The sequence below is a fragment of the Canis aureus genome, chromosome X (assembly GCF_053574225.1).
Source record: "Canis aureus isolate CA01 chromosome X, VMU_Caureus_v.1.0, whole genome shotgun sequence".
Classification (NCBI taxonomy): Eukaryota; Metazoa; Chordata; class Mammalia; order Carnivora; family Canidae; genus Canis; species Canis aureus.
This window is the reverse complement of record NC_135649.1, coordinates 103,654,141-103,679,493: the sequence shown is the minus strand read 5'-3', so window position 1 is coordinate 103,679,493 and position 25,353 is coordinate 103,654,141. Positions and strand designations below refer to the sequence as shown.

At 39.9% G+C, this 25,353-nt stretch overlaps 1 long non-coding RNA gene across 2 annotated transcripts in view; it reads left to right on the top strand.

Moving 5' to 3' along the window:
* Positions 1-3,630, top strand: part of LOC144307831 (uncharacterized) — a 57,952-nt gene extending 54,322 nt beyond the window's left edge. For both annotated transcript variants that reach the window (XR_013374529.1, XR_013374528.1), the window contains one exon: positions 3,234-3,630. This is a non-coding gene — a long non-coding RNA (uncharacterized LOC144307831). The remainder of the gene's footprint in view (positions 1-3,233) is intronic.
* Positions 3,631-25,353: the final 21,723 nt, after the last annotated feature.

Below are 25,353 nucleotides of genomic sequence, written 5' to 3'. Positions count from 1 at the left end.
AGCAGACTCCCCACTGAGCAGAGAGCCTATGTGGGCTCGATCCTAGGACCCTGCAATCTGTGACCTGAGCTGAAGGCAGACTCTTAACTGACTGAGCCACCCAGGTGCCCCAAATTAATCTATTTTTAAATGGTATTTTTACTACCAGTTTTCTAACCATGTGTTCTTCATCCCCAAGTTTTCATTTTAATACATATCTAAATTGGATAGATTAGGTATTCAAATAGCCTTGTTTTCTTTTTTTTAAAGATTTTATTTATTTATTCATGAGAAAGGCAGAGACATAGGCAGAGGGAGAAGCAGGCTCCATGAGGGGAGCCTGATGCGGGACTTGATCCTAGGACCCCAGGATCACGCCCTGAGCCGAAGGCAGATGCTCAATCACTGAGCCACCCAGGTGTCCCTGTAGTCTTGTTTTCTAGGAAAGGCTTATGTGTGTTTCATTCCCTGAGTTTTTCATGGTTAAGAATGTCTGCCTATTGCCTTTTTATTTGAATGTCATCATGATTGGGTATAATATTCTTGGGTAAACTTTCCTTTAGAATGTGGTAGACAGGGATGCCTGGGTGGCTTAGTGGTTGAGCGTCTACCTTTGGCTCAGGGTGTGATTCCAGAGTCCCAGGATCGAGTCCCACATCCAGCTCCCTGCATAGAGCCTGCTTCTGCCTCTGCCTGTCACTGTGTCTCTCATGAATAAATAAAATCTTAAAAAAGAGTGTTGTAGACACATTCCCACTTTTCTGTCTTGGAATGTTATTATGAGAAGGCTCATTATAGCTTGATCCAACCCCCTTGCCATACCTCCTTGCTTTCTTTCCCTAGAATGCCTGAAGAATTCTTTCCTAATCTTTTTTTTTTTTAAAGTCTTTTTTTTCTTTTTTTTTAATTTTTATTTATTTATGATAGTCAGAGAGAGAGAGAGAGAGAGAGGCAGAGACATAGGCAGAGGGAGAAGCAGGCTCCATGCACCGGGAGCCCGACGTGGGATTCGATCCTGGGTCTCCAGGATCGCGCCCTGGGCCAAAGGCAGGCGCTAAACTGCTGCGCCACCCAGGGATCCCTCTTTCCTAATCTTTGACATGGAATAACCCCTAACCAGAATCTGAGGAGTATTCTGTATAAGTCTTCCCTGGACCTGTGTGCTTTTTTATTTTGTTATGGCTTTCTGATATCTTTGATGAGTTCTTTGTGTTAAGGACTCTAGTTATCTTTCTTTTGGATTTTTAAAAAATTCTTTCCTTCATTATATTGTTAGCTTTTCTCCTTTAGCTTTGACTTTCTTATTTATGATCAATGTGATACCTCGGGGTTTTTTTCCTCCCTTGTCAGTTGGGTGAATCTCAGCTTTATAATTCTGTGCCTTCTTCTCTCCATTTTATCTATTAAGCCCGTGTTGCATGGTTTTGACCTTAGGTTTGTTTCTTAGATCTGCAATCTCTTTTCATCTCCATTTATCATCTTGCTTTTGAGCTTCTGTTCTTTTCTGTTAACCAGAATTTATCTTTTGCTTAGTTTAAAAAAATAAGTAATATTTGCATAGTTCATAAATGAAAGAACAAATCTATGGGAAAATATCCACTCTCCTCTTCCATCCATCCAGTTAATCCGCCCCAGACATAACAAGTGTTATTAGTGACTTCAGTGCCCTTTTGGAGATTATGAATATTTAAGCAAAAATAAAAATCTAGTCTTTTTTTAAAAAGGTCTTTTTGTATGAAGCTCCTATTATATGGTTTAATTATTTGTGGAGTTATTTCTTTCCCTTCCCTGGATAATATATTTCCTTAGACTGATTTTTTTTCCCCTTTCCTTCTCTTTGCATTTTTGGTGTGATGTGCTTGCATATTTTCCTTGCTGCTTTTATTTTTCTCATACTTTACTCAGAGAGCTCTGTCTGGTGTGCAGAGCCCCATATGCTGGATAACAACATATCCAACTGGCAAGGGGGGGAAAAACCCCGAGGTATCACATTGATCGTAAATAAGAAAGTCAAAGCTAAAGGAGAAAAGCTAACAATAATGAAGGAAAGATTTAAAAAAAAATCCAAAAGAAAGATAACTGGAGTCCTTAAATCAGAGAACTCATCAAAGATACCAGAAAGCCATAACATACTGTTTCCTTCCTTTGTTATCAATTTATGAAGTTTATGGCATTACAATGTAATAGTTTCCTCATTTGGTTTAGACTAGTAGTTTTTTCTGTTTTTCCCCTTCTAAATGATTTCTCAGAAATATTTGTTTTTCACCAAGGTATTTGCCTTATATGGCTTCCTCTATTCTCTGCCTATAGCCAAATCTCAACATTTTATGGGAATTTATAATATATGCAAATACATAATTCCTTTGTGAGACTGGGAAATATGAGTGAGCTGTTCTACTTTGAAGTTAGTCTGCTTATTTTTACTGAATTTTAGGGGTTTTGGCAGATTGGGATGACATTTTGGGTTTCTTTCAGTTGGGAGTCGAGTTGTTGGTGTTTGTGTGGCTGTGACGTCTGTGGTCCATTGCTCCAAATGGCCCAAATCCAGAAGAAACTGGAAGATATGATAATACTCTTGGTCAAAGGATAAAGGGAGGCCTTTCCGAAGAGATTACATGATGGCACATCATTGCCTAGCCCTGTTTGGCTTCGCTGCTGAATTCACAGCTTTCATCTCAGACCCGGCAGGGTCCCAACTACTGTCTTCCCACTGCTCATGAAGGAGCAGGTTGCTGCTGCTGCTGCTGCTGAGTTAGAGCCAAGGTAGTTGATAGAAGGTGCTTACAAAACCAGTAGCCAGGGGAGCGAGAATTGGAAGCATTTGAGAAAGGGAGTGGAGGAATGCAGGACCATTCCCGGAGCCCTGCCAAGCTTTCCAGGCGCTCAAAGCCTTCTACATATTGCTGTGACATGCCAAGTTTTGCCAACTGTAAAATTCACATTTCTACATCACAATATGCCTTTTTTTCCCCAAAGGAGGATTAAGACAATAAATGTAAGTTTAAAAGACTCCAGAAAGAAATCCAGCTAAGCTGGGACCTGAGTCCTGTGATTCAGAAACCAGTTGTGTTTTGGGGCAGGATTGAAGTCTTTTTGGTTTCTTAAGACCAATTATTTTGAGATACTTAAAAAAAAATTCTTGACAGCGGAATAAAATGACTCCTAGGCCTCTAGGGCCCAGAACTGCTGGAACTTGCTCTGGGTGCACAGTTCCAAAGGAGCAATAGGTTGAGATTCCCTTCCTCTCTTTTCAGGTTTTGAATTTGCCTGACAGATGGTCAAATGTTGTTATTCAGCACGTGGGGCTCTGCACACTAAGACCGAATGTCCTTTCCCTGTCCAAGAAATTTGAAAGTTCCTGTCACCTTCCTATCTACCAAGAAAATGCATACGAGCCAACACAGGTACTACCTCACTGTGACTGAGCTGTTAGGGATGCGTGGCTGACAAGGTTTCCATAGGTAGAACTTGAGGCTAACAGTAGCCACTGCTGGGTGCTTCCTCTTCTCTAGGAAATGAAGATGGCCCAAAGGCTTCAATTATAAAAGAAACATAATAGATCCTAGCATCGTGATGCAGAAATACCTTAGATGTGGTGTGTTACCTTTTTATTGAGGCCAGACATTAGGCCATCTAATGAAATACTGGGTCCCTGGGGCTGGGATTGAGAGTAGGGGAGGGCTAACTCAGTTATACAATATAGAAAACAGTCCTGAAGAGAGATAATGACTGTCTTTTGCAGGTCATTGAGGAGAGGGCGCCCTGAGCAGAGGGGACCCTGGCTCAGTGCCTGTTCTGAGAAACAGGTGTATCTCATCCCATTGTATTTATCTTCTAAACTGGGACATTGTTATAGAGAGTGAAGTGTGTACGTGGCGGGGGGTGGGGTGGGATGGCTATTCATAATTAATTCCAGACATCAGTGAGAGTAGGACTGTTCTGGGCAAGTATTAACCCATTTCCCCTAACTCTGATGTTATATTTACTAAGCAAGCTTTTGATTACAGTTGGCCTTCCTATAGAGCTGCAGCTACAGAGAGAAAGCGATGGCCATGGGGGAGTTAGCTATCTTTCATTACTACCCTCTTCCCTCACATTATACACATGTATTCATCTTCCCTCCCTCTTCTCAATAGAATTGTATTGCAGTTTGTTAAGTCAGTATTCCATGTTTACATTATTATGTCTATGTAAACAGATTTGTAGCTAAGCAAGTTGTTATTTCCTTGCATTTCTTCTTACTCATCTTGGCGTTAATAATTGCTTCGTTTTCTCTGTACCTTCACTAATTCTGCCCCAAACTTTTGAAAATGATGGTTGATAAGGTCAATGAAAAAAATCTGTCAGGTGCATTTTTTTTTTCTTTTACACTATTGTTTCTGAGATTTCATCTTCCTGTTCCAGGCTGGATGGGTTGTTCTGCAGGCCCCCTGCACAATCCGTATCTCTGTGCAGCCCCTCATGGTCACTCTGGGACTTCCTTTGGCTTCTGTCCTGTGTTAAAATTCCTTGTGCATGCCTCTTTCCTGATTTAGACTGGACCTTCTCTGCTTCTCAAAAAGGCTGAGAGATCATCTAGGGGTAGAAACAGGAGATTGACCCAACAAAAAGGAGGCCTGAAAGTAATGGTGGGAGAAGAAATTGCTTCTTGCTTTCACCTTAGCAAATCCAGTTTCTTCAATAAACTAGTTCTCTGAGGGGATATACGTGTGGATTGTGTTTTAGAAGCATTCATCTGACATCTTATGTTCATGGGCGTATGTTCTGCAGTAGAGACATGACAGGCACGGGACATGCCCTCTTACATCTGCTCTACCAGAGTACAGACAAGTGAGCATGTGGACTACAGCATGCACACAAGTATAGGGTGCTACGGCTGTGCATTAGAGGAGCGCTTAATTCTGGACCAAAGTGTGGACTGGAGGAGCGAACATCAAAGGTCACGTATTTTACATGATTCTGTGGATATGAAATGTCCAGAATGAACAAATCCATAGGGACCATATCAGGTTGGTGGTTGCCATGTGGAGTGACCCATGCATGGGTTATGGGGCTTCCTTTTGGGGTGAGGAAATGTCCCAGAGCTAGATAGTTGTGATAGTTGCAGAACATTAGGAGAGTACTCAAATGCATTGAATTGTATGCTTTAAAATAGTTGATTTTATGTTATATGGATTCCACTTCATTATAAAAAATAGAGTGGAGAGAGCAGTTAGGAGACTTGTCTGGCGATAGTCCTGATATGAGCTACATTATAAAGGTATTTTCTTTATTCTAAAAGCATTACATCTATGTAGTTTGTGAATAGTCATGTGCGTGATACAGGTTTCAAAAAGGACAGAGTGTCACAAAAATGTAAGTCTCCTTCCTTCCCCGTCTCCCAGTCACCCAGTTCCTTTCCCTGTGAGGAAAGTGTTATCACATTTTAGATACATTTTGAGCCTGTGCGTAAGTGTGCGTATTGTGTGTGTACATGTATAAAATAGCGTGCATATACAATATATGTATAATAGTGTGTGCACATATATATATGCATGTGTTTTAATATATATATATTGTCAGAAGTCTAGAAAGAGTAAAAATTAAAATAAGATGAGTAAAATTGCCTTTAGTAAGTGTTGATTATGTATAGAAGAACAGTTCTTGAGTCTTCAGTACCAAAACTGGTATGAAGCTCAGAAGCTTGTCATTACAAACTGGCTTATAAAGTAAAAAATGTCAAAAAAAACTCAAAAAAAAAAGTAAAAAATGATGAAATTATTAACCTCTGCCAGGATTGATCATTATAATGGGGGTTTCTAGACAGCAGGGGATTGGTTAAAAGTGATGATCTCATACAATTTTGGAAGATGACTTAATTTTCCTTTATGACTATCCGAGGCATTTGTAAGAAATAACCTAAGTTTTGGTCGTGTTCATGAAATAAACTCGATTTAGTTGCTGACGTTTCTTAAATGGGTGTGTCTGCTCAGGGGATTTTTCAAGTCCGGCCTCCGTCTTATTTGAACACTTTCACCTTGAAATCAATTGTAGCATACCATGAACAAGTTTTGCGTCTCGCTTTCTTCACTTAATATATCTTAGAGATCACTTCCCATCAGTACATAGAATGTTGCCTTGTTCTTTTTAACGGCTTCCTAGAATTTGATTTTTGAATCATAATTTATTTAACTAGTTCCCCGTTATGGGTGTTTAGATAGGCTCTTTTCAGCCTTTCGCTGCTGTAGACAATGCTATGGTGCCTCTTCCTTTTGTCTATGTGTTGTTTGGCCCAGATGTGAGCCTGTGGTAAGCTCTTGAGGGAAGGCGAGGGCGGAAGCCACCTGGAGGGAGAGATGCTAAGGGAACGTGGGAGAGCAAGCACGTAGGGAGGCAGAACCGATAAAATGTGGTGGCTGAGGGCGTAGGAGAGATGAGGCAGAGGGAGACATTTGTATCGCTGTGTCTTTCCAGTCCCTAGCAGAGGGCAGGTGCTTAACCAATATTTTCTGAATGCAGCCACAAGAGTAACTGAAAATCTTCTAGTATAAATTAGGGGTTCTAGTAAATGAGCCATTCTCACCACCCACGCTGGTTTTGATTTTCATGACCTCTCCCTCTCTGCTCTCCTGGAGACTTGACACTTTACTGACAACCAGGCAGCGACTTGTATCGAGCACCCCATTCTGTGACTTCAGGGTATTTTTCTGCGTGTTGTATGGGCAGTGCAGCGGTTAATAAATAATTGCAAATCTAATTGTGGGGTACCGGTGTTCTTGTTCTTAAGTCAAGTGAGTGTTTTATGAATCGGAACAAACATGATATTTTGGTCTCCAGTTAATATCAAGGTTAATGATATTTAACAAAATTGAAATTTATAGTAGGTAGTGCTTTTAATCAGCGTTCAGGAGTACATCTGTGGCGTTCTCCATCTCTTCCTACCAAGGAGTACTTCTATATCTTGTCTCCCTTTAGGAGCCTAAATTTGTTTCTTCTCTGAATTCTCTTAAAATCTGCTTTCCTCCCTAATTAAACTATGATTTAAAAGCATGGTAAGATTATAACTAAGCTAGTTTTGACCCCCACACAGTAAGCACTCAGAATTTCAGTATATTCCTGATTTATGATATGATTTCTCAGCATTAGTGATTACTATAATCAAATCACCGTAATAACTATGACATTTGTGTTTAGGACAATTTTCAACTGCCAGCTTAAAAGTTGTAGAGAGCCTTATTTCGTGTTGGCATGTGATTCTTTACATTCAGTAATCAGAATTAGCGGTTAGTATAAGCTTCTTGTCTGCATGCACCTAAATCTCTCTCTAGCTACCCATGTATGTACACACACACACACACACTCTCTCTCTATCACCTCCATGATTTTGGCACCAAAGTATGAAATTTCTACTTGTGTGGTTTTTATTAACTTCACATAAGCTTTTTGAGATTATTTGATTTACACATGGTGGGCCAGATTCAATCTTAGGGGAAAAAAATTGTCTTCCAGCAACCTAGCAACTCCTTGGCTGCTATGTAAGTAGGAATACAAGTGTGAGAGCTTTTATAGGCAAACCTTATGGTTAAGGACATTTACTGTTATGAAAAACACTGAAATAAAAATTGGAAAGAGTGAATAAAGAAATAGGATTGCCTTGCCTCCTGCCATATTGGTTAGTAAATTAAGCATTTGATGTGCCTAGAAGTCTTTATTAATAGCACAAATAATTCCTCCAGTAGCATTACTAAAAACCCTAGTAATCTAACTTGGGCTTCTTCCTTCCTTTTTCCCCTGCCTTTCTTTCCTTCAGTAGACATCTGTATAGATTCATAGTTCTCTCTGCAGTGTGCGAGAAGCTGTTTTTCCACAGTCCCACCAACACAGCACACTATTTCATTTGCTGTTTGTAAACCTTCCTTAGCTTGACTGTATCTTTTCTAAGATGTGGTGACCAGACCTTCATCATCATTCCCATCATAGACCACTTGCTATGGAACCAGCTTTAATGTACTTAATGAGGTTGGAGAAGGAAGATAAGAAAGCTTCTAAACATTATATTTTATGTTAACATTTACAAATATATTTTGTTAAAAATATTTTAAGCATGCAAAACAGTGCAAAGAAAATTAGAATGAACGTTCTTGCTCACCACCTACTGTGCTATGATTTATCCTTTTTTGCATCATTTGCTTTAAATCCTTTTTTTAGAAGTGAAACAGTACATACAGATTTGAAGTTGCTTGTAACCTCTCCCTGATGTCATTTATCTGCCTCCTGCCCCAGAAATGTCATTCTCAGCACATTTTTACCTCTACAGTAAATATTACAGTTTTTCATATTTTGATACCATGTGAATTCTTTTGTGACTTATTTTCTCCTTAACAGCCTATGTTTGAGATTTATCCATGTTGATACATGTCATTTATTTTATTGCCTATAGTCTTATCTGAATATATCATAATTCACTTATCCATTCTTCTGTGGATGGGCATTTGAGTGGTTGACGAGCTTCTACCACTACATGGGGTGCTGCAATGGATATCTTCTTTTTTTTTTTTTTTGCAATGGATATCTTCTAATGGTTGTCTTCACTTCTCTTTCAACATGGATAAGGACGTGTATAGTTCCAAGAGCTACTACATCCATCTAGGAGGAGGAAATTAGAGCATCATGGGGAGAGCAGTTCTGGCAAGGGAGCATGGTATAGGGGAATGGCTCAGTGTCCCCTCCCCTCAAAAAAGAAGGTCCTTGGTATTTCTGGATGTGAATGATATAGATTCAAAGACAATAAAATGAGTTTGGAGAAGTAAATGAAGTAGAGAGCCTGGTATATTGGGCAAAGGCCACAGGGACACTTTCAGTGATTTTTAAGTGGGGGATTATTTGATCAGGTTTTCATTTTAAAGGCATTGTTCTAGTGGGTTATGTGGAGGTGGAACTGGAACTGGGATTGGAATGAGGAGTGTTTCAATTAGCATTCTTTGTATTATAAGTAATAGAAAGTCAAATTCAAATCGGATTCAATAACAAGGGAATTTATTGACACATGTAAGTGGAATGTTTAGAGGTAGCAAGGTAGGTTTGACTCCACAGCTGAATGACATCACCAAGGAAAAAATTTTTTCCAACTCTGCCTTCCAGGGTGTTTGCACTACTTCCTGGCTGCAGGATGGCTGCCAACAGCTCACAGGACTATCTACTTCATTTCCTATGATCAGAGTGAGAAAATAGAGACATAAAGAGCACCTCTCACTGAAACCAAAATTTTGATTGTCCATGCCCACTGAACCAGCCACTGGATGGAAGAAGATAGAACTATTCTGATTGACCAATTCCATCTAGATTTCTCAGAGGCTAGGAGATGCTGTTACTTCAACCTAGGTAGTAGGGCTTCTCAGTCACTGGGGAAGAGGTGGTTATCCAAAAGACAACTTCCCCAGAGGCTATTAGGAAGGTGGAATGGAGAAATGTAGACTTGTAAGGAACTTAACAGATATCCTTTACAGCATCGAAATGAGCAAGCCTGGAGTGACAGACATCTAAAGAGGTGCTGGACCAGTGAAGAGATTAGGGGTTTTGGCTCTGAAAGTAGGGAGAGACAGGAGGAGGTCAACTTGAGAACTATGTAAGAAGCAGGACTTGGTGATTTATGATTATGAGGAGACAAGAATGGTGTATGAAGTAGGCTAGGCTAAACTACCATAACAAAGAGAGCCCAAATGTAATAGCTTCAACAATCAAAGTTAATTTCTTTTTCAGGTTCATGATGTGTTGTCTGTTGCTAGTGTTGATGGTGGGTTGATCTGTTCATTTTCAGGGGTCCCAGTTCCTCACACCTGGACCATCTTCAACATATATCTTCCAAGATGGCTTTGATTTTTGCCATTCTCATCCTTAGGAAGGGAGAATGCATGCATTTCCCTGTGTGAGCACAGGACAGCTTATTGGCCAGCCCAGAAAGTAAGCCCCTCTCACTTCTGTTCTTCTCATTTCACTGCAGAGAACCGTGTCATAAGAATGCTCTTAGAGTGCAAGGGATATGTGTTGGAGGGGAGCACAGACTTTGGTAGACAGTTGGCCATCTCTGCTACAGGTGGAATGTGGTGACTTCCACGTTTCTGGCTTGAGCATTGGATGCTTGATGGCACTAGCAGATGTGTGGGAAACTATAGGAGACAGATTTGAAGTGGGGGAAAAGGGCAGATGGACAGTTCATGGTGGGATGTCTTGAGTTTGAGGTGCACGTGGGCCATATTGGGGCGGGGAATAATGTCATTGGCAGATGGCTCTACAAGCCTGGTCTGCAGGAAGGGAGGTTGGGATTAAAGATCTAGATTTGAGAGTCATCCATGATTAAGTGACTGGTTCTTGGGCTAATTCTTGCTTTAGAACACTACCTGGCATTCAGCTTGAAGCCTGCTACCTTTTTTCTGCTGTCCACTCCTTTAGTCATGTGACCTTTTTTTTAAAAAATTATTTATTCATGAGAGAGAGAGAGAGAGAGAGAGAGAGGCAGGGACACAGGCAGAGGGAGAAGCAGGCTCCATGCAGGGAGCCTGACGTGGGACTTGATCCCGGAACTCCAGGATCACACCCCCGGCCGAAGGCAGGCGCCAAACCACTGAGCCACCCAGGGATCCCCATCATGTGACCTTTTAAAGCAGTTTATCCCTAACAGTTTGACAGCTCAGTACTTAGAAAAACTAAATTTATTCTTCAAATCTGGAGATGTCTCCTTTTCACAGATTGTTTATAAAAATGTCAAAATAATATCAGTGCTAGCGTGATGGCTAGGGGATCCCATTGTTAGCATGACTCCGACTGGATAAGTGCTTTATAATCACTGCCTTTGATTGCCTGTCTTTAATTCAGCTCTCTGTGCTCGACAAAACAATTAAGATTTTAAACAAATGATCTACGGGTTGCCCCTTATTCAAATGCTTATTTGTGTAGTTGTGTAGGATTTTTCCTGAGAGAAACTGTGTCCTTGTTCTTCCAGTAACTTGAGTGATAGTATTTCCCATGATCTTAGATGGAGTCTAAGAATTTTACATGTAGGGAGTAGGACCCACAGTTGTTGAGGTTAACTCTACTACACTCCTTGTGAAAGGGATTGTGTTACTAGAAAACTTCAGAAAGAGAGAAGATCATTGCTATATATATATATTTTTACTTTGGAAAATACTTGCTTGGAATCAAAGAATGGTCAGGTGGTTTCCAGATATTTTCTTCTATTCTGTTGCATGGAGTTGCAGTGTTAAAAGGGGCTTCAGAGATTATGACCTTGTTTACTCCAGTGACCCCTATTATAACCATTCAGATAATCCTGAGACTCTGCTTGGATACTTTTGGTATTGGGCAGCTCAGTACTTTTCTAGAAAGATTATTTCCTTGGTGAAACAAGGTTATTTTTTTGGTTGAGCTTAAATGTGCCTGCTTCTAATTTTCATTAGCTCTAGAGTAGCAGATGTCAGCTCTTTTGTATTATGGTGCTTGACCGTTAGGGAGTTACTGTCTGACACATGTATGGGAACATAGTATAGGTAACTGGCCTTACATATAACCACACTTCTGGACCATTTAAGAAAACACTGAAGTGCAAATGAGGGAGAGTGAGTATCTTGGTGACAGTGACCTCTTTCTAGTCTATGCAAAAGTAAATTTCCTGCTAAGTCCACACTCTATTATAAACAACAGATTTTTTTGGCCACCCACCTCCGGAACAAAACATGAGTCTATCAAATATTGAAGGCACCTCCAATATCCATCCTTAGTCTTCTTATCATTCATACCCATTTATCCCATCCATTTCACATAAACTATGATTTCTAGAGCCTCACTGTCTTGGTCACTCTCCTTTAAACAAGTAAATATCAATGTCTTTCTTAAATTGCTACATGTCCAAAATTGGACATGATATTCCAAATATCATCTGTACAATGCATGGCTCATTGCTTCATGGAAATAGTATGTTCTAAAGCACTGGAAGGCTGGGGGAATAAGATGGTGGAAATAAGGATATTTTCTTCCAATTTTTAAGTGTTAGATGCAATAAATTCTGTGTGTGTGTGTATGTGTTTGTATACATACAAAGCATGTATGCATGCTTTGATCCACAAAGCATTTGCTGTTAGCAAGGGCACACTATAAATCTTTGCAGTCAGAGTGTTTACTAATTACTGCCAAAGGCTTTGAATGGTCAAATCCATTACAGGGAATCATAGAATTTTTTTTTAAAATTTTTATTTATTTATTCATGATAGACAGAGAGAGAGAGGCAGAGACACAGGCAGAGGGAGAGGCAGGCTCCATGCACCGGGAGCCCGATGTGTGACTCGATCCCGGGTCTCCAGGATCGCGCCCTGGGCCAAAGGCAGGCGCCAAACCGCTGCGCCACCCAGGGATCCCGGGAATCATAGAATTAATCATTATTATTCTCTTTACCTTCTATTTTGAAAAAAAATAAAATGTTACTTTCAGTTAGTTCTTATATATTTGTTACAAATATCAGTAACTCAATATGTTCAAATTGGAACAGTTGAATATATTATAAGAAATGGTGTCCTAGTTGTGAAATGTGCTCTTGTCTTTCCATACATCTCTGGAGATTGAAGGCCTCTTGACATGCTACTGCCATTCTACCTTACTCTTTCACCTGGAAGTGATTTCTTCCTTATTTGAAATCTCTCAGTTCTTTCTTGACACTTGTCCCACCCTACATCATATTACGGGTACTTGGTATGTATTTAATGTCCTTTGAGAGAGTACAGGTTTTTAAAGATCTAATATGTTTTGTTCATGTCTGAGTACCTCAGACAGCCTAACCCAGTCTCATCTGTGCTCAATAGTCACTGAAAGAATGCTTAAGTGCAAGAAGGCTAAATGTTTAAAGATACACTTAGTGTATTTATGGCCAGTAGCAGATTTAATTAGAAGTAAAGACATGTAATCTGAAACCAAAAAAAAAAATTGACAATAAAGTGCAAAAATACTCAATTACACAGGAAGATATAACAGCATCATCCACTATAATGTATACAGAATCTAGCTATTTCAGATTTGCTGATGCCCATTGGACGTATTATTTTTTTTAATTATTTTTTTAAATTTTGTTTGTTTTTTAGAGAGAGAGTGTGAGAGAGTGAGCATGAGCAGGGGGAGGAGAAGAAGGGGAGGGAGAGAGAGGAGGAAGGGATCTCAAGCTGACTTTGCACTGAGCACAGAGCCAGTGTATGGCTCCATATTATGAGATTGTGACCTGAGCTGAAACCAAGAGTTAGCTGCCTAATGGACTGAACCGCCCAGGCATCCCTGGACATTTTAAATGTGGGTTGAAATTTGACTTCTGCAAACCCATTTGTACATGGGGGATGAGGTATCACTCCAGTAAGAGTCACTCTTATTGTGTAAATGAAGTGTCTTCTCATCTTGAAGAGCTAGTACAATTGTTCGGCAGAAAGAAACATCCTTCTGGATCCTATGGATGATAATCTTAAAAAAAGTCTATCAGTTTTTGAGGTTTACTATATGCTCAGCCACTGTGAAATAATAGAAAATATGTATATTGGTCTCTGCCCCCAGTTCCAGGCGTAGAGCTCCTAAAACCCTTGTCATTTTCTAAGTGACAAGAGCATGAGGAACATCTTTTGTTGTCATGTTTGGTCTTTGACTCCAGTTACTGACACAGAGCTCCTAAATCCCTGAGAATTTCTTGCGTGATAGGAGTGTTTTTTGTTTTACTGAAGCAATGCCTGGTAGGTTCCTGGATAGCTTCAGGATAGGAGCATTTGTGTGGTGGGAGGGTAGTGCACCTCAACTCCATGGCACAGAAGCTCCTGTGCTTGGGACACTTCCATATCTCACCCCATGTATCTCTTCATCTGGTTATTCATCTGTATTCTTTACCATAGCCTTTTTTTTTTTTTTTACCATAGCCTTTTTTTTAAACACTACTTTTTTTTTAAAAAGATTTTATTTATTTATTCGCGAGAGACACACACAGACAGAGGGAGAGAGAGAGAGAGAGAGAGAGAGAGAAAGAGAGACAGAGACACAGGCAGAGGGAGAAGCAGGCTCCATGCAGGGAGCCCGATGTGGGACTCGATCCTGGGACTCCAGGATCACGTCCCAGGCCAAAGGCAGGCGCTAAACTGCTGAGCCACCCAGGGATCCCCTACCATAGCCTTTTTTATATGACACACCAACAAATGTTAAGTATTGCTCTGATTTATGTGAGTTGTTCTAGCAAATTATTATACCTGAGGAAGGAGGGGGGGTCATGGGAACCCTGACTTATAGCAGGTCAGGAAGAAGTACAGGTGACAACCTGGGACTTGCCATTGGCTTTGAAAGTGCAGGTAGTCTTTTGGGACTGAGCCCTTAACATGCAGAATCTGGTGCTAACCCCAGGTAGATGCTGTCAGAACGGAGTTGAACTGTACGCCACCCAGCTGATATCACACAATTGCTTGATGTGTGAAAAACCTGCACATCTGGTATCAGAAGTATTGGGAATGTGAGAATAAAGGTGAAACACAGGGAGTTATTCTCACAGCTGCCTGACATTTCCTCGTTTCCTCTCTGCAAATCATTATAGTAGTCCAGCGGGGTCAGTTCTGTACTTACCCTTATTTTGTTAATGAGAAAATGGAGTCAGAGAGGTTAAGTGAATTGTCCATAGTAAGCAGTACAACCAGTACATGATCCAGAGCGCAGACTCTTGTGTACAGTGTTCTCCTTATCAAGCTGATCCATAAATACTCAGCCAGCTCTTAATAAATGTGCAAGGCCGTTCTTAGGCATTGCCCACAAAGTAATGATACACAAAGCAAGACAAATCGAACAAGATTCCTGTTCTTACAGAACTTAACAATTTTCTGGAAGAACCATAGGTCTGTCTGATAGAATATTAGTGTTAGCCACACCAAGTGCCAACTGAGTAACACTAGCCCAACGTTCTCTGGGAATTAATTTACAGGAAGGCTTTGGAACAGGCCAGGAAGACTTTAACGGAGGAGGCCAGACATCAGCTAACTGTTGAAGGAGAAGAAGAATACATATCAAGAGAGATATGCAGGGGGACATTTCAGACAGGAGCAGAAGGCAAAGGAGGAACACGACATGAACCAAATGCAGGCTGCGAGAACATTGAGGCATGGCCTGGGGCTCTCATTGCACATTGTCAAGATTATTTTTTTCAGGCTTTCATCTGACCAAATAATGATTCAATCATGAATGTAAATTATGGTCGCTGAAAGAATTATACAAAAAACCAATTTTCACACATGGAGATGTCAGAAGCAAGGTTTCTCATACAAACATTTTGTTAGGGGAAAGGATATTCATTTAGGTCTTCCAAAATAAAAAAAAATGCTATAAATGGGCAAGGAGGAGAATTTGTCATTATCACCCATACTGTCTACTTCTGTTTCATATGAACTGTATGCAGTTTTAATTAGTTTTGATTGTAAGGGATGAGAAAACTTTGAAGGCCCTTTTCTAAAAGGCATGTGAAAACAGTACATTTTTTCCACCAAGAATAAATGTAATTCGGTTCTATGAAAATAGACCAGATATCACTGAAGGTATCTATACGGTTGGAAATTGAAAGGACTGACAAGGCCCTACTCACCGAAAGGCTTCAAGGAATGTCAAGGATACAAGACATGGAAGGAAGGCCAGACAGTCATTGAGAGGGCTGAGCGGCCCACGTACAGCTTCCAAGAGGCTTTCCTGGTTGTGTGGGATAAGCTTCGTCTTTTGATGATAGACCACTATGATATATGTGAGGTCCTTGGGTCTCGGGAGATGAGGCCCAAATTTACTCAAGGGTCTATGATACCCTCCTGGTCACATAGCTGAAGCCAGGCAGTATAACTGCTTGGAAAGTATGAAAAAATGTGTTTTTTTTTAAAGATTTTATTTATTCATGACACACACACACACACACACACACACACACACACACACACAGAGGCACAGAGAGAAGTAGGCTCCATGCAGGGAGCCTGATGTGGGACTCAATCCCGGGACTCCAGAATCATGCCCTGGGCTGAAGGGAGGCACTTAACTGCTGAGCCACCCAGGCATCCTGGAAAGTATGAAGAAAGGTATAGGGATGGTCATTTGGGACGGTGATTCTTTTTTGGGAAGATGGAATTGTGATGGACAGGCAGCATGGGAGTTGTATGTATGAGGTTTTATTCTGCTGCTCTGGTGGCTAGAACATGGTTGTGACATCATTGTGCGTCTGAAATATTTCATAATGAAAAGGACTGGGTGCAAAACTTTGCCTCATGTTATAGAGAAATAAGATTCTTACCAAGTTAAAAATCACCTTCATTGTCAGCTGTAGGAGCCTCAGTAACCTCTTCATGGGCCCCAAGCTAATGGGACGCAGTGTATTTGATGTCAGTAAATCCGCGAATCCCCCCTTCTGGAGGCTTTTAGGTCCAGAATGTTGATTAATCAGACAGTTGTAAGAAAGTGAAAACAAGAAAATGTATTACGAGTACTATTATAGTCTTAGTTGTACAACATTTACTGTCATAAACTCTACCTTTTTATAATTGTTTGGTTTGAATAAGCATAGAGCCTTTCACGGAGGCCTTAAGTTTGGAAATGCAAGTAGAGCACTCAGTCTTTTCTCCCCTCATCAGACTCTGTTGAAGATCAGATCTTTCTTCTAAAAGCTAGCAGTTCTCAATTGCAAATGATTTTGTCTCCTAGATGACACTTCACAATATCTGGAGGTATTTTTGGTTGTCACAACTTGGGTGGAGGCTGCTACTAGTATCTAGTGAATAGAGACAGGGTGCTGCTAAACTTCCTACAGTATGTGGGACAGCCAGAATTATCTGGCTCAAAATGTCAACTGTGCTGAGGTTGAGAGCTCTGATCTAAGCTAAAAATATTTTAACATTTTCCTGATTAGTAAAGTAATTCCTATTCATTGTAGAAAATCTGGAACATACTAAAAGCACACACACACACACACACACACACACACACACACACAAAGAAATTAGTTGCCCATAAGCCCATCCCTCAGAAAGAATTACTATTTAACATCTTATTGCAGTAAGTCTCAAGCCTGGCTGTGTCTATGGAGCTTTGAAAAAACTTGGAGCTCCCATCCTGGATATTCTGATTCTAGTCTTTTTCTATGTGTTGATACTCTTATTAATGGACTCTAATCCCTTAACAATATTTTCTGAGCCTTTTCCTCTGCCAGGAATTGGCAAACCACAACTGCTGGCCGATTCCAATCTGCCACCTGTTTCTGTACAGCCTGCCGGGTAAGGACGGGTTTTACATTTTAAATGGTTGGGGAAAAAAATCAAAGGAGGAAATGATATGAAATTTAAATTACAGTATCCTTAAATAAACTTTTGTCAGACTACAACCATGCCCTTTCCTTTACATATTGTCTGTGGCTGCTTTTGCGTTACCCTGCCAGAGTCAAGTAGTTGTGACAGACTCTAGCCCTGTAAAGAAAAAAGTTTGCAGACCTCTGTCCTATGCCTTCAGGTGCTTCTACAGTACTTTCCTGGACTTCATAGCATTTTGTCCCCTCCTCTTGGTCAGGTAAGCTGTTTTTAATTTTTGGCTATTATAAATTATTCTTTGAAAAATACCCTAATTGACTCACCCACAATATGTACATGATTACTTCTGTAAGCACATTTTGTAGTGGAAGCTCCCCCCCTCCTTTTTTTTTTTTTACAGTGGAACATTGGTTTATTGGTTTTTGGAGTAGAATTCATCACTTACATATAACAGTGCTCATCACAAGTGCCCTCCTTAATACTCATCACCCATCTAGCCCATCCCCCACTCACCTCCCTCCATCAACCAACCCTCGGTTCATTCTCTATCTTTAAGAGTCTCTTATGGCTTATTTCCCCTCTCTCCTGGTTTTCCTTTCCCTCTTTCCCTGTGTTTATCTGTTTGGTTTCTTTAATTCTATGTATCAATGAGATCATATGGTATTTATCTTTCTCTAACTTATTTCACTTAGCATAATACACTCTAGCTCTATCCACGGCATTGCAGATGGCAAGATCTCATTCTTTTTCATGGCTGAGTAATCCACTGTGTGTGTGTGTGTGTGTGTGTGTATACATATATACACACACACCCCACATCTTCTTTATTCATTCATTAATTGATGGACATTTCGGCTCTCTCCATAGTTTGACTATTGTTGATAATGCTGCTCTAAACATTGGGGGTGCATGTATTAGAATCTGTGTTTTTGTCTCCTTTGGTTAAATACCTAGTAGTGCAATTGCTGGCACATAGGGTCGTTCTATTTTTAACATTTTGAGGAACCTCCAAACTATTCTCCAGAGCAGCTACAACAGTTTACATTCCCACCAACAGTGCAGGAGAGTTCCCCTTTCTCCACATCTATAGGAAATCACTTTTGAAGCACTGGTTCATATAGCCAAATGAATATCTTGAAAGTTTATATCAACTTTTACTGCAAATCAGAACTGTGTATGAACGCCTGTTTCCCCACCCACCTTGCCGTCCATGGGTGCTTTGCGTTTTTGTCTCTGCCACCCTGAGAAGTTCTTTTAACTTGCCACCTTTGTTAGCTAATGAAGTTGAATATTTTCTCCCATATGCTTATTGGCTGTTGATGTTTCTTACGTCCATTGCCTCTTTTTCTCTTTTGCCTGTTCTGTGTTCTGGCTTTTGCTATTTTCTTGCTGTCTGATAACCCATTTTTTTTTTAACTGAAGGGTAACAACTTTTGCTGAAATGTAAGCTGCTGTTTCCCCTGATGTTAAATTTTTCCTTTTAATTTTCTAAATATATGGACATTAAAAATGTGACACTTCAGAAAAAACATTTCCTACTTTTGGTGTCCTTATTTTATTTGTTGTTTATTATGGGTGGACATACACTGAGGAAACATGTGACGAGAGCTAACGGGGTGCTGAAGGTCAAGAGGATGTCATGTGCATGGAACTTGGTAAGAAACTGCCAAACCGTTTTTCCAAGTGGCTCTACCATTTTGCATTCCCACTAGCAGTGAATAGGGCTCCTGTCGCTCCACATCCTTGTCAGGATGCGGTGTTGTCAGTGTTTTGGATTTCAGCCATTCTAGTAGGTGTGTTGTGGTGCCTCGTTGTTGTTATAATTTGCAATTTCCTAGTGACATATGATGTTAAGCATTCTTTCATATGCTTCTTTGCCATTTGTATATCTATGTCTTCTTTGGTGACATTTTTGTTCACATCTTTTGTTTTCTTTTTTAATTGGGTTGTTTCTCTTACTCTTGAGTTTTAAGATAAGAGTTCTTTGTATATTTTAGATACATGTCCCTACCAGATATATGTTTTGCAAATATTTTCTCCCAGTCTATAGTTTGTGTTTTGCTTTTAACATTGTCTTTTGCAGAACAGGGGTGTCTTTTTTTTTTTTTTTTTTTGGAACAGAGGTTTTTAATTGCAGTGAAGCCCAACATACCTTTTCTTTTCTTTTCTTTTCTTTTCTTTTCTTTTCTTTTCTTTTCTTTTCTTTTCTTTTCTTTTTTCTTTCTTTTCTTTTTTCTTTTTTTCTTTTCTTTTCTTTTCTTCTTTTCTTTCTCTTTTCCTTTCCTTTCCTTTCCTTTCCTTTCCTTTCCTTTCCTTTCTTTTCTTTTCTCGGATTGCGCTTTTCATGTTGTATCTAAAGACTCATTGCCAAACCCAGGATCTTCTGGATTTTATCCCATGTCGTCTTATATATGTTTCGCAGTTTTGCATTTTACATTTAGATCGATGATTCATTTTGAGTTAATTTTTGTGAATGTAAGGTTGTATCCAGTCATTTTTTTCTTGCTTATAGATGTCCAGTTTTTCCAGCACCATTTGTTAGACAGACTGTCCTTTGTCCATTGAAGTGCCTTTGGTCCTTTGTTGACATGAGTTGACTATACTTCTGTAGATCTGTTTCTGGGCTCCCTGTCCTGACCTACTGAGTGTACTTGTTTCTTCTTTGCCAATACCACATTGTCTTGATTACTGTAGCTCTATAGTAAGTCTTGAAATCAGGTAGTGTCAGTCCTTTAACTGTGTTCTTTTTCTTCAATATTGTGTTGGACACTCTAGGTCTTTTGCCTTTCCATATAAATTTTTGAGTTAGTTCGTCAATATCCACACAAAAATTTGCCTGGATTTCTACTTAGATCACATTGCATTTATAAATCATGTTGGAAAGAACTGATAACAATATTCAGTCTTCCTATCTAGAAACATGGACTATCTCTCTCTTTACTTAGATCATCACTGACTTCTTCCATCAGAGTTTTATAGTTTTTCTCATATAGATCTTGTACATATGTCAGATTTATATATAAGTACTGTGGTTTTAACTTGAAATTAGTTATTTCTTGCTGGTGTATGGGGGGCCAATTGAATTTATATCTTAACCTTGTATCCTGTACTTTGCTACAATTGCTTAATTAGTTCCAGGAGGCTTTTTTTGCGGGGGGTGGGGTTGTTTGTTTTTTTGTTTGTTTGTTTGCTTGTTTTGGTCAATTCTTAGATATTTTCAACATAGACAATCATGTTCAATACGTGATTCAACAGTTTACTATCTTCCGTCTTGATCCATATGCATTTTCTTTCCTTTCATTTCCTTATTATGTTAGTTTGGACTGCTGGTATGATGTTGAATAGGAGTGGTGAGGGGATGCCCAGCTCTGATACCAGAGCTTGATCCAGTAAACATTTGCTTTGCCAGGTGGCACAATGTTAAACCTCGTCAGTAGAGGGTGCTGTAGGGATAGTACAAGGCATAGCAGAGGAAGGGTTTTTGTTTTTGTTTTTGTTTTTTTGTTTTTTGCTGGTTTAGGATGCTTTACCCTTTGTTCTCATGACCTGGTTGCTAGTGGTGTATGTGAGACCAGGTGGTCCTCATCATCCAGGCAGTTTCTCCAGTATCCTGTTGGCTGATTTCTTGCCCATCATTATGGACCACTGACTGTGAACCAGCTCTGTCTATGGTGCTCCCGTGATCTTCCCTGCCATCCAGTAAAGCTACAGTCATACCCTTTCCAATGGTATCAAAATCTCAATCTTGGATGGGAGTGGGGTCTCTTCCAAGTTTGCTCCTTCCTTGGATTATCTCCCTTAGCCCTAGAAGGAGTCAGTGTTCCCTACATTTGCTATGCCTGTTTTCTTAGAGTTCTCTTTTACCCTATTAGTAATTAGCCACCTTTTGCTAGTTAATTATTTTTCCTGAATTTTCCCTACTCACATTCCTGGTTTGGTTTCTGTCCTCTGACTGGAATGAAACAGCCTCTTTGAAATTTTTGGTTAATTTCAACCCTCAAGTAGGTTTTTTCCTCCCAACTGTACTGCTCTTATTGGGTTTGAGGGGAGGGGGTATGGAGTAGAGGAAAGGGCACCTGGCCATGCTGGCAGACGTGTCAGTCTCTGGCTCGGTGACGGGCTCAGGTGTCTTGGTTGGCTAGGGGAGTGTGATGTGAGCAGGACAAACTGGCATGTGGAGTGAATGGGACCCAGCATTCTTGAGACTGCTTTTGTCAAGATTCTGTTCAAGAGATGTGGCTGGGGGGGACAGGGAGGTTGGTTATGCATGGTGAGATGTGGTGGGCTCTAAATCATAAGGAGGAAGAGACTTCTTGATTACTATCCAAAAGAAAATGGAAAAAAAAAAAAAAAAAAAAAAAAAAAAGAAAATGGAACAGAGATTAGAGAGTCCAGATGGGGTCAGGGCCTCTGGTTAAATCCTGAGCAGCACCCAGAGCAGCTATGATATTCCATCTGCTCTGGCACATGAGCAACTGGTTGCCTTCGTGGTTGCCTCGGAAAGAGAAACTCTGCAGCCCTGAAGGATTTTATCCTTTTGATCAGCAGACAAGGTGCAGATACTTACACGATATTGTTTAAGCATTATAACAAGATATGACATTTTAGGGAATGGTTTGCATGAACTGTACATATTGATTAATAGAAATAATTTGCATTATAAGTTTGTTTTCCTTGGTGTGTATACTCTCGTCCCAGGAGAGGTGGATGAGCAGACTGTTAGGTTACACTGCCTGCCTCCTGCTGGCAGTGACACAGGTGCAAAACTGTGGGCACGATGACTCAAACGCCAGTTGCATTACTGCTGCCTGTGCTTAGCTCGAATTGTTGTCAGTGGAGGAAATGGAATTCATTAGTTTTCTTTCAGAGTATGTGTAAACACATGGCAGCAAGGAGAAATAGGCAGAGCCCGACCTTTCCTTCTCTGAGGAGCTCTGACCACAGATGAACTGATGAGCCCTTGGGCATACTGTCTCTGTCAGTAGACGTTTGAGAAGGTGGTATCCCCGTAGCAGAATGCTCTGTGGATAGCTGATCAATTTTTTACTCTCTCCCAGAGCTATTGAGAAATCATATTGATTTGTGAAAGAATCTGAAACGCGACAGATGCTCACGGAAAATATAACCAAACACTCAAACAACTATTGTAAAGGATTCAGATAAAGATGAAATGCATGAAATTCACTTGCCTGGCTTTTGTCATGAGTTATCTAGTATGGTGAGTGCAGAGCTTTTTCTTTCATTTTTCTTTTCCTTTCAGCTTCAGCTCTGCTAGTACCATTTGACAACAAGTGTGAGACTCTGGCACTATGCTAGAACATTGCATTGGGGGAAATCATGTTGCCCAAACTAAACTGAGCTTGGAGATTTTTGACTGGAATCCTGTAGCAGGACCCAGGAGCCCGTATTTGTCACAAGTACCCAAGTTGCAAACTTGATACTGTCCGTTGGCAAAATATCATTCTTATGGATCTGTTCAAAAATGGATTTTGTTTTTAAATGTCCTTAGATTTCCTGTTGGTCCGGCCAGATTTAGGTTGGCATGACTCACCTACATAAAAATATTTTTTTAAGGGCAGCCCCAGTGGCGCAGCGGTTTGGCGCCGCCTGCAGCCTGGGGTGTGATCCTGGAGACGTGGGATCAAGTCCCACGTCGGGCTCCCTGCGTGGAGCCTGTTTCTTCCTCTGCCTGTGTCTCTGCCTCTCTTTCTCTGTGTCTATGAATAAATATATAAAATCTTTAAAAAAATATTTTTTTAAGGTTTGGGAACACTGCTCTCAGCATTTGGAAGAACACATTAGAAACAACCACCACCACCACCACACACCGGCTTGCTGTATTGAATGGAGCAGCTGAAAGGCAAACACCTGGTCTTTTCTTTGCAATTACGCTGCTGGACGATTAGACCTTGGGATGAAACATATTCACATTAAAGATCATCTTTCCTGCTCCTTCCTGACCTATACTTCTTTTTTCTCTTTCAAACATAACATTTGTTGCCTTTTTCTAATTACAAAAAAAAAAAAAAAATTCCTGTTTAATGCCAAAACTTCCAAAGAGATATCAAAAGAAAAATCTATAATTTTACCACCCAGTGATAACCTTTCTATATATTTTCTGAAGACACGGTGATGTGTGCTTCTTGGTGCTTATAATTGCAATACATCATGACCATTTTGTGAGAAATTGTACGCACGGTGAGATGTGGTGGGCTCGAATGTGGTGGGCTCGAACTAGAATGTTAAAGGTAACCTATAGAAGTTGGAATTTCATTTCTGCTACATTTTCATGTCTTAAGAAATGCTGATCTTTCAAACTGTCCTTAGAATTCTAAGAGAATCCATATTTTTAGAATTTATAAATACTGTTTTCTAAAGTTGTCATATCACAGATATATTTTTTCTCTAAAGAGTTTAGATATCTATCATTCATTCTTTAATTATATAATTATTGAATATTTATTATGGAGAGGCAGCATTTAACAAGACTGGCAAAGTCTCTGCCTCAGGTAAGCTTATTTTCTGGGGTAGGGGCCAGAAAAAATAAATAAGCAATGAACAAAACATTGACCAATTCTTTGTATTGAGTGATCCAGGAAAGTCATGTCTACACTCTGACATCAGAGTTAACACCTAAAAGATGGAAAGGAGTCCGGCCTTGGGAAAAGGAGAGGGTTCTGTTTCTCCACAAACTTAACAAAATGTGTTACAAAGTGGTTTTGGCTTGATTTGGTTTAATTTGCTAGGTGACAATTGGTGTAGATTTAATATGATTTTCCATCAGCTTGAGTGAAGTTAAATATCTCATTGTATATTTAAGGGCTATTTTTGTGTTTTTTTTTGTTTGTTTGTTTTTGCTTTTGTTTTTGTTTTTAGGGAACTATCTCTTATTTTTTGCTTATTTTTTTGAGCAAAAGAATTTTGCCCACAGAGTTTTTTTTTATTTTTTTCCCTCAAAAAATTTTTTAAATAACAAAGCTTTCTTTTTCTTTTTCTTTTTTTAAAAGGTTTTATTTATTTATTCATGAGAGACAGAGAATGGGGCAGAGACATAGGCAGAGGGAGAAGCAGGCTCCCTTTGGGGATCCCAATGCAGGACTCGATCCCAGGACCCCAGGATCACGACCTGAGCCAAAGGCAGACACTCAACCACTGAGCCACTCAGGCGTCCCCAAAGCTTTATTTTTCATTCGCATTACTTGTCTATCAAGGGTTGGAGTTCTATTCCACATGATCTTTGCTCATTCTAGGATTCAGACTGATTGAGAAACCTCTCTGGAATATTGCCTGCTTTTAAATAATTTTTTTTTTATTGTGGTAAGAACATTTACCCTCTTAACAAATTTTCAGGTAGACAATATAGTCTTGTTACCTATGGGCGTGATATTGTATAGCAGATCTCTAGAACTTACTCATCTTGCTTGATTGAAATTTTATACCCTTGGAGCAGCCACATCCATTCCTCACAAGCCCCCAGCCTCTGGCCACTACCATTCTATTCTCTGTTTTTTGAGTTCAGCTTGCTTAGATTCCACGTAGAAGTGAGATCATACAGTATTTATCTTTCTGTGTCTGGCTTGTTTCACTTAGCATGATGTCCTTCAGGCTTAGTATTGCAACAAATGGCAGGATTTCTTTCTTCAATTAAAAAAAATTTTTTTTTAGAGGCAGGGTAGGGCCAGAGAGACCATCTTAAGCTGGGCATGGAGTGTGACCTGGGGCTTGATCTCACATCCCTGATATCATGACCTGAGTGGAAATCAAGAGTCAGCCGCTTAATGAACTGAGCCACCCAGGTGCCCCAGAATTTCCTTCTTTTAAAAGGCTGTATAAGATTCTGTGTGTGTGTGTTACATTTTATTTATCCCTTCATCTATGGACAGACACTTCGGTTATTTCTATATTTTGGCTACTGTGAACAGTACTGCAATGAACATGATAATGCAGATATCTCTGAGATAATGAGTTTATTCCCTTTGGATATATATCCAGAACTGAGATTGCTGGATCATATGCTAGTTTGGTTTTTAACTTTTTGAGGAAACTACAAAATGTTTTACATACTGGC